At 39.2% G+C, this 10,089-nt stretch overlaps 1 long non-coding RNA gene across 1 annotated transcript; it reads left to right on the forward strand.

Moving 5' to 3' along the window:
- The first annotated feature begins 2,052 nt into the window (after nt 1–2,052).
- Nucleotides 2,053–9,243, forward strand: LOC138340622 (uncharacterized). The gene is made up of 3 exons (XR_011213317.1): nt 2,053–2,214; nt 2,776–2,822; nt 8,789–9,243. It is a non-coding gene; the product is annotated as an uncharacterized lncRNA (long non-coding RNA).
- The last annotated feature ends 846 nt before the right edge of the window (nt 9,244–10,089 follow it).

Below are 10,089 nucleotides of genomic sequence, written 5' to 3' on the forward strand. Positions count from 1 at the left end.
TTCTAATTCTCAAATACATTGTTTTAACTCATTATTAACTTATGAAACACATTTAAATCTCTAGTTAGACCTATTGCATTACAAGGGTCGTTAAATACAAATCAAGATACAACATCACAATATAAAGACCCTTCACATTCTAACATTAATACATGTGACCATTTATAGGGTATCATACTTCAAATCCAAATACCATAACACTTTATACAAAATTTCCTTGAGATCACATGAACATCTTCTCTTCATACAATCACATGCACCTTAATATGATAATACTCCAATTCACCATATAATTCTTTCAAAACCATGATAACAATCCATATATAATAAGTAAACACACAACCATAAGTGGAACAAACAAACATGAACAATAATATACCAATTCTACGTTTAACAATAAAATTTTATCAACTTACCATTCTCCAAATCCATAATCACAATTATTCAAATGCCAACAATTCTATCATAACAAGAAGACCTACCCCTAATTTGTTCACAAGTCTATAATCCCCAACTAATAAATGTACTAAAAATTCATTTTCAATAAGTGTAAATAAAAATAAAAATCAACAACACAATTCAACCTAAGGACAATTTCATCAATATCCTAACATTATCATAAAACACACTTTATAAGACAAATTTATGAATTTAGGGAGGATCATGGGTTTATAGAATTTTCATCTTAAAAACATCAATAATATCATAAATAATTATTTCAAACTGTTTATGCAAGAACCCATGAGTTTGAGTGAGAAACAAGCCTTTTCATAAATTTTGAAAACTTTGAAACCTATTATGAAATTGGCTCTATGGTTATAGCTTGCCCTAGATAAAGAAATCACATAACTTAATAGTGGAAGCCCCACGAGAATTGAATAAGAAAACAATCAAAATCTTCAACCCTAGCTCCAACTTGATCTTAAGCTCCCATGGTGTTCTTTGTAACGACATATATTATGCATATGCTAGTTCTATTTATGTGATACTTGACATAGACTTATAGTGTAGGTGAGGGATCAATTTTCTTATATGATTAGTATTGGTTTAAACTAGCTCTAAAGGTGATGTAGTGCCTTGCACGTTTCAGCATGTGTATTGCAAATTAACTCAGCCACAAAGTATTTATGTAGATATAGTAAGGTGGTAATTGAGCTTAAAGTTGAAAGTTAAGTGCCGAGTTTAAGAAAAAAGGATTAACATTCAGAAATCGAAATAAAATAATTGAACTGCTTGCTTGACTCAATTAAGCTAGCTGCTGCATTACCTACTTGAGCTATAATACAATTAAAGGGCCCAAGTTTCATGGACTAGATTTAGGCTTATATTAATGGGCTCACTTGAAGTACAAACCTATTAAATGAAAATAAAAATATAAGACAGCCCAGCAGCCAAATCTACCAAGGCCCAATATGGATAAATCCCAAGTGAAAGCAAGTAGGTGCATCACCTAGTTTGACCTATTGAGCTACTTGATGCACATAAGCAAGTGCATCACCTACTTAACCAATTAGTGGCTAAAAATGCACCAAAAGAAAGTAGTTTCTAGAGGATATTATTGTTGTCAAGAAAAAATCTCCATATAAATCCAATATGAGCTGATCTTTCACTCATTTTAACATACAAAAATTCACAATTACTTCAACTATCTCTCTCTTATCTCTCAAGAGCAGCCTAAAAATCCTTTCTAGGGTTCTTTAACCCTCTGTTATGCCTCGTATTTTTTTATACGTAGTGGGCATCATGATCTAGTAGACGTAAGTCTGGGGAATGAGATTTTATTTTAAGTTCCAAGTGATTAAGGAAATATTAGGCAAGGATGTTAATTCCAAATGTGATAATAAGTATGATTTGGCTAATGTAAGTGCCATTAACTTTAGGTGAGGAATTAAATAGTGGTTGATTAGGATTAATTTAATCCAGTGGGCCCCACCACTCATAATTGGTGGATGATTAATATTTAATCCAGTGGGCCCCACCACTCAAGGCAAAAATTAAAAAGATCAGATTATGAGCTGGCCTTATTAGACAGGTGTAGAGGGGGGCTGCCTCGAATTCATACTATTAAATGAGGTGGAGAAATCCACTCTATGCTAGATAAAGTGGTGAAATGCATTGCTGCATATCATCTTCTTCTTCACCACTTGTTTTAGGCAGACATGGAGATGGAGAAACCAACCCTGCAACTCTTGGCCAGTAGCTGCAAATAATTTGGTTAGTAATCTCCTTTTTTGGTGTGTTAATTATTTAGAATACCTTTGTTAATTATCCATTAATTTTAAGAAGGGGGCTTGACCAGTAGCTAAGGAAGTTTGTTTTAGTTATTGAATGTACTAAGTATGAACGGAAACAATAATCGGATTATTAGTGGTGTCGTGTTGGTGCTTGGGCTGTTTTGATTAAAGCAAACTGCGGGAAAATTCTGTTTTGGCATTATATATATGTTAAATGTGATTATGAGTATATACTCCAAAGGATGAATACGATAAGGTAGATGTGTTGCGAATTATAGAACGAGTTATCGCTCGATGTGTCGTTGCTTCGCTGCTATGGTTGCCGAGACGGAACTGTTTTGGGGAGGGGGCTGTTTAATATGATTCGTTGGGTTATATGTGTTATTGTTATTGCTGTGGATAATTTGGGTTGTTGTCGTATTGGGACGAAGTAAGGAAAATAAGGGAAGTGCTGCCGAATTTTTGTTAGATTATTAGCTAGCTTACAAGAAAGTAAAGCGCGATGTTTATCTAATTGCGGCACGATTGTTGCTTGTTATAGATTAATAGCTTGAGCAGTCAATATTGGATGTGCGGCCCGATTATACGGTATGTAACGATGTCCCTTCTTTCTTTGTTTGGCATGACTTTTAAAAATAAGCGAATAACGGACAGGTTTGATACTTACCTCTAGCGCGTCTAGGTGACGTATATTCTTGCTTCCATAATTATTCCTCTATATATCGGCTATGTCTAAGGCTATGATGATCTCTCATATCTATGGCAGTGCTTCTTAGAGTCATTGAGATTTTACGTTTCCATATCGTATTAAAGGGTTCATAATCTTTTGATAAAACATTAATCTTTGGTAATACTCCTTGCTGGTTCACGTTGATTGTTCTATTGAGTTATAAGAAATGATTTTAATTGCATATGGTTTCTCATAATATTTTTCTCGTGCATAGAGTCATTTATCATTTCACCTAGTCCCGGGCCGGGTAATGTTCGGGCAGTGTTCTCGCTATGGTAAGTCCCATCCTGGGGAATGTCGTTGGGCTACAGGTGCATGTTTTTCTTGCGGCTGTCAGGGCCATACTATGAGGGAGTGTCACCTTAGAGGTAGTGCAGGTTGTATGGCACAGCCTACAGCGTCCGTTGCTGGTTCATCTTCTTCTGTGTCTATGCGCCCTACGGGGCTGGGTATTCAGGCGCCAGCAGGCCATGGTAGAGGACGTGGTGGAGCTTCCAGTTCTAGCGGTCCCTCGAACCGTATATATGCTTTGACTACTAGGCAAGATCAGGAGGCGTCACCTAATGTGATCACAGGTATATTATCACTATTCTCCCGAAGTGTGTATGCATTGATAGACCCAGGTTCCACCTTATCATATATATCTCCCTTTGTTGCTAGTAGGATCGGAATAGAGTCTGTGTTGATAGAACCATTTGAGGTAGCTACACCTGTAGGAGATTTTGTCATAGCTACGCGAGTATATGGGAATTGTTCAGTAGTTATATATAGTCGTCGTACCGTAGCAGATCTAATAGAGTTAAATATGATTGAGTTTGATATTATCATGGGCATGGATTGGTTGGCTGCTTGTTATGCTAATGTTGATTGCAGAGGAAAGATAGTTTGATTTCAATTTCCAGGGGAACCGATTATAGAGTGGAAGGGAAGTACAGTATCGCCGAAAGGTAAGTTCATTTCATACCTCAAGGCCGGGAATATGGTTAGAAAAGGCTATTTTTACCATCTGATTCGGGTGTATGCCATAAAGGCAGAGGCACCGACTCTTCAATCAGTCCCGGTAGTTAATGAATTTCCCGATGTATTCCCCGAGGAACTTTCAAGCCTTCCTCCAGAACGGGAGATAGAGTTTACTATAGATGTACTGCCAGACACCCAGCCTATATCTATACCTCCTTATAGAATGGCACCTGCTGAGTTGAAAGAATTGAAAGAGCAATTGAGGGATTTGCTAGAAAAGGGCTTTATCAGGACTAGTGCGTCACCTTGGAGAGCACCGGTACTGTTTGTGAGGAAGAAGGATGGGTCGCTGCGGATGTGCATTGATAGGCAGCTGAGCAAAGTAACAATAAAGAACAGGTATCCCCTCCCAAGGATTGACGATCTATTTGACCAGTTGCAGGGTGCAAAGTGTTTTTCAAATATAGACTTGCGGTCAGGTTATCATCAGGTGCGGGTAAGGGAGGCAGATATTCCAAAGACGACATTCCGGACCCGATATGGGCATTATGAGTTTAGAGTGTTTTCTTTTGGGCTGACTAATGCTCCAGCGGTGTTCATGGATTTAATGAATCGAGTATTTAAACCATTCCTTGATATGTTTATTATTGTATTTATAGACGATATTCTGGTCTATTCACGTTCAGAAGAGGAGCATGCAGACCACTTAAGGACGGTACTTAGGGTGCTTCAGCACCAGAAGTTGTATGCTAAATTTTCTAAGAGCGAGTTCTGGTTGACTTCAGTGGCATTCTTGGGGCATATTATTGGAGCTGATGGTATTCGGGTAGACACGCAGAAGATTGAGGCGGTAAAGACTTGGCCCAGACCTATGACACCTACTGAGGTACGCAGCTTTCTGGGGTTAGCAGGATATTACAAGAGATTCTTAGAAAAGTTTGCCTCAATTTCAGCACCTTTGACAAGGCTAACTCAAAAGGCAGCCAAGTTCCAGTGGACTGATGCTTGTGAGCGAAGCTTCCAGCTATTGAAAGACAAATTGACTACAGCTCCAGTCCTAACTCTTCCGGAGGGACCAGACGGCTATGTTATTTATTGTGATGCTTCGGGTGTTGGCTAGGATGTGTATTGATGCAGTATGGCAAAGTTATAGCCTATGCCTCCCGACAGCTTAGGAAGCATGAAAAGAACTATCCTACTCACGATCTGGAGTTAGCAGTCATGGTTCATGCCTTGAAGATATGGAGGCATTATTTATATGGTGTCCATGTGGACATCTATACAGATCATAAGAGTCTCCAATATATCTTTAAACAGAAGGAGCTGAACTTACGACAGAGGCGGTGGTTAGAGTTGCTAAAGGATTATGATGTTGATATTTTATATCATCAAGGGAAAGCGAATGTTGTAGCAGATGCTCTTAGCCGTAATTCCATGGGTAGCTTGACAGATGTACAACCAGAAAGGAGGGATATGGTTCGGGAGATTCAGTGGCTATCCGGCCTTGGAGTCCGTCTAGCTAATTCAGAGGATAGTGGAGTTTCTATTCGAGAGGTTGCTGAGTCCTCAATCATAGATGAGGTAAAGAGACACCAATACAAGGACCCTATTCTTGCACATTATAGAGATGCAGCTCTTCAAAAGGAAAAGACCCCATTTAAGGTTATACCTGACAGAGTGTTACGATATGAAGGCAGAGTGTGTGTACCCGATACTGTGGGGCTACGACGGCAGGTTATGGGAGAGGCACACTCTGCCCGTTATTCTATTCACCCAGGGTCAACGAAAATGTATCATGACCTCAGATGCTTATATTGGTGGGATGCCATGAAAAAGGACATTTTGGAGTTTGTTGCTCAGTGCCCGAATTGTCAACAAGTCAAGATCGAACATCAAAAGCCTGGTGGATTATTACAGGAGATAGAGATCCCAGCTAGGAAATGGGAGATGATTAATATGGACTTCATTACAGGCTTACCTCGCACTCAACGGAAGTATGACTCTATATGGGTTATTGTAGATAGGCTGACGAAATCGGCCTATTTTCTTCAAGTCAGGACTACTTATTCGGCTGAAGATTATGCGAGGTTATATGTCAGGGAGATAGTGAGACTTCATGGGTTCCCACGTCCATTATATCAGACAGAGGAGCTCAATTTACAGCCAACTTTTGGAGATCGTTTCAGAAGGAATTGGGGACACAGGTGAACCTTAGCACAGCATTTCACCCTCAGACTGATGGGCAGGCTGAGCATACTATTCAGACACTAGAAGATATGTTGCTGGCCTGTATTATTGACTTCAAAGGTAGCTGGGATGACCACTTGCCGCTCATTGAGTTTGCCTATAACAATATCTACCATTCTAGTATCCAGATTGCACCGTACGAGGCCTTATATGGGAGGAAGTGCAGATCACCTATTGGTTGGTTTGATGTTGGCGAGACTAAGTTAATAGGACCGGATGTGATTCAGCAAGCTGTTGACAAGGTGAAGCTTATTCAAGAAAGATTATTAGCAGCCTAGAGTTGACAGAAGTCATATGCAGATAATTGGCGTCGAGAGTTAGAGGCGGTACATCCAGTCTTCCATGTATCGATGCTATTTAAATGTATTGGTGATCCTTCTAGAGTATTCCTCGTAGATGATGTTCAAGTAACAGAGGAATTGTCATATGAGGAGAAACCCGTAGCTATACTTGATCGCCAGGTTAGAAGGTTACGTACTAAGGATGTGGCTTCCGTCAAAGTGTTGTGGCAAAATAACAGTAGGGAGGAGATGACTTGGGAAGCGGAAGACGAAATGAAGAATAAGTATCCTTACTTGTTCCCCGTACCTGCAGGTAATTCAATTCCTAGCTTGACTATATTGATAGATAATGAGATTATAGAGCATTGAGGCATCTGTAAGTTACGGAATGCAGGTTGATAGGTATAACTTTTAGAGAGACCTCGCTGGAATTGGTTTTTTTGTAAGACGCTAACTTAACATTCGAGGACGAATGTTCCTAAGGGGGGAAGGATGTTATGACTCGAATTTTTTTTATACATAGTGCGCATCATGATCTAGTAGACGTAAGTCCGGGGACTGAGATTTTATTTTAAGTTCCAAGTGATTAAAGAAATATTAGGCAAGGATGTTAATTCCAAATGTGATATTAAGTATGATTTGGCTAATGTAAGTGCCATTAACTTTAGGTGAGAGATTAATTAGTGGTTGATTAGGATTAATTTAATCCAGTGGGCCCCACCACTCATAATTGGTGGCAGATTAATATTTAATCTAGTGGGCCCCACCACTCAAGGCAAAAATTAAAAAGATCAGATTATGAGCTAGCCTTAATGGACAGGTGTAGAGGGGGGCTGCCTCCACTTCATACTATTAAATGAGGTGGAGAAATCCACTCTATGCTAAATAAAGTGGTGAAATGCATTGCTGCATATCATCTTCTTCTTCACCACTTGTTTTAGGCAGACATGGAGATAGAGAAACCAACCCTGCAACTCTTGGCCAGCAGCTGCAAATAATTTGGTTAGTAATCTCCTTGTTTGGTGTGTTAATTATTTAGAATACCTTTGTTAATTATCCATTAATTTTAAGAAGGGGGCGTGACAAGTAGCTTAGGAAGTTTGTTTTAGTTATTGAATGTACTAAGTATGAACGGAAACCATAATCGGATTATTAGTGGTGTCGTGTTGGTGCTTGGGCTGTTTTGATTAAAGCAAACTGCGGGAAAATTCTGTTTTGGCATTATATATATGTTAAATGTGATTATGAGTATTTACTCCAAAGGATGAATACGATAAGGTAGATGTGTTGCGAATTATAAAATGAGTTATTGCTCGGTGTGTCGTTGCTTCGCTGCTATGGTTGCCGAGACGGAACTATTTTGGGGAGGGGGCTGTTTAATATGATTCGTTGGGTTATATGTGTTATTGGTATTGCTGTGGATAATTTGGGTTGTTGTCGTATTGGGACGAAGTAAGGAAAATAGGGGAAGTGCTGCCGAATTTTCGTTAGATTATTAGCTAGCTTACAAGAAAGTAAAGCGCGATGTTTATCTAATTGCGGCACGATTGTTGCTTGTTATAGATTAGTAGCTTGAGCAGTAAATATTGGACGTGCGGCCCGATTATACGGTATGTAACGCTGTCCCTTCATTCTTTGTTTGGCATGACTTTTAAAAATAAGCGAATAACGGACAGGTTTGATACTTACCTCTAGAGCGTCTAGGTGACGTATATTCTTGCTTCCACAATTATTCTTCTATATATCGGCTATGTCTAAGGCTATGATGATCTCTCATATCTATGGCAGTGCTTCTTAGAGTCATTGAGATTTTACGTTTCCATATCGTATTAAAGGGTTCATAATCTTTGATAAAACATTAATCTTTTGTAATACTCCTTGCTGGTTCACGTTGATTGTTCTATTGAGTTATGAGAAATGATTTTAATTGCATATGGTTTCTCATAATATTTTGCTCATGCATAGAGTCATTTATCATTTCACCGAGTCCCGGGCCGGGTAATGTTCGTACTGAGTTCCTTGCATATGTTACCGAGTTCCTCACTAGAGGGCCGGGTATGTATATTATATATATGATTGGTGATGAGGATGGTCATGATGATGATGATGACGGAGATGACGTGATGATTATTTTGCCGAGCCCCTTACTAGGGAAGTTGGGCACCTTATATGTTAAATATATGCATGATTTTTACTTAAAAGGGTATATGTGTAGCGATATTTTGTTTCGACTTGCCATATTGGTATCCTGTCATCTTTACCTTATTCATTACATAATCAGTACATTGTCCGTACTGACCCCCCTTTCCTCGGGGGGCTGCATTTCATGCCCGCAGGTGTAGACGCACAGTTCGCTGATCCTCCCGCCTAGGATATCTACTCTGCTGATTGGGAGAGCTCCACTGTTCCGGAGCCCAGTCATTTTGGTACATAACTTTTTGTGTAGTCTTTTGCTCGTCTATGGGTATGGCGGGGCCCTGTCCCGTCGAGTTTCACTAGTGTACTCTTAGAGGTCTGTGGACAATATGTGGGTTGTATATATATGTTGTGGATAATGGTCTGGACATGGTATGTTTGGGATGTCCGCTTGTACAGAGGCAGCCTTGTCGGCTGCGTACATCATTGTGTATTGTGTAGTGGCAGCCTTGTCGGCTTACGTATGTTATTATGCTTTGAATAGTGCCGGCCTTGTCGGCTCGTGTATGCTGTTATGGTTGAATGGTTATGACTCCTTATGATACAGGTCCTCTTTATATATATATGACGTTGGGGTTGGCTTGATTTGATTAAATTCCATATTGTCTTAGTTTCAGTTGGTTATACTTAGCAGTTTGTATGTGGGTGTCTAAAACGGGCACTAGTCACGGCCCACCGGGTTGGGTCGTGACACCCTCATATCTGCAAACATAGGTAAGAGAAACATCTATGAATTTAGCTTAAGTCTCCCATGGAAGACTAAACATGTCTTTGATTTAAATGTGAAGGGAAGTTGATGTTCTAGAAGAGTGATTATAAAAAGAAATCGCAGAAATTGAGATAAGGTGACTGCTCCATTTTTGTCGTCCTTATGTATGACTTTGAGTGAGGAATTATGGGTGTGTTTTCATAAAGAACTCAAGGGGGTGGTGAGTTCAATAATTCGTTGTATGATAAATAATATTTGGGGTTGTATTATGTGTATTGTTGTCGGTACAACTTGGTTAATCTGGGGAAAGGATATATTATGTATGTAATGGACAGAGAATGTGGTGTGGTGATACACATTACATTAAGGGTTGTATGGGCTCATTATCTGTCAAAGTTAGTTACTGTTTTATGAGGCCCATGGTGTGATAACTGCTAACTTTAGTTTGACCATGACTTATATTGTATATTAAAACTTAAAAAAGGAGGCTGAATTGTGATACTTGTATTAGCCAGAGGAGAAGGTATGTAAGGCTATTCAATTCCCTATTTCTTTGGCATGAGTCTGACACTTTTATTACAAAGTAAACTTTCTAAGTGATCTTTGTCACGTGTTCATGTGTTCCCTTTATTGGTTATTACTCTCATTGTGTTAAATTATAATGTCACCTCATAAGATGACTACTAGCTCTATTGTACATGTTACATTTACTTACTTGGAATATGTATCCGT

This window comes from Solanum lycopersicum, chromosome 12 (genome assembly GCF_036512215.1).
Source record: "Solanum lycopersicum chromosome 12, SLM_r2.1".
NCBI classification, from domain to species: Eukaryota; Viridiplantae; Streptophyta; class Magnoliopsida; order Solanales; family Solanaceae; genus Solanum; species Solanum lycopersicum.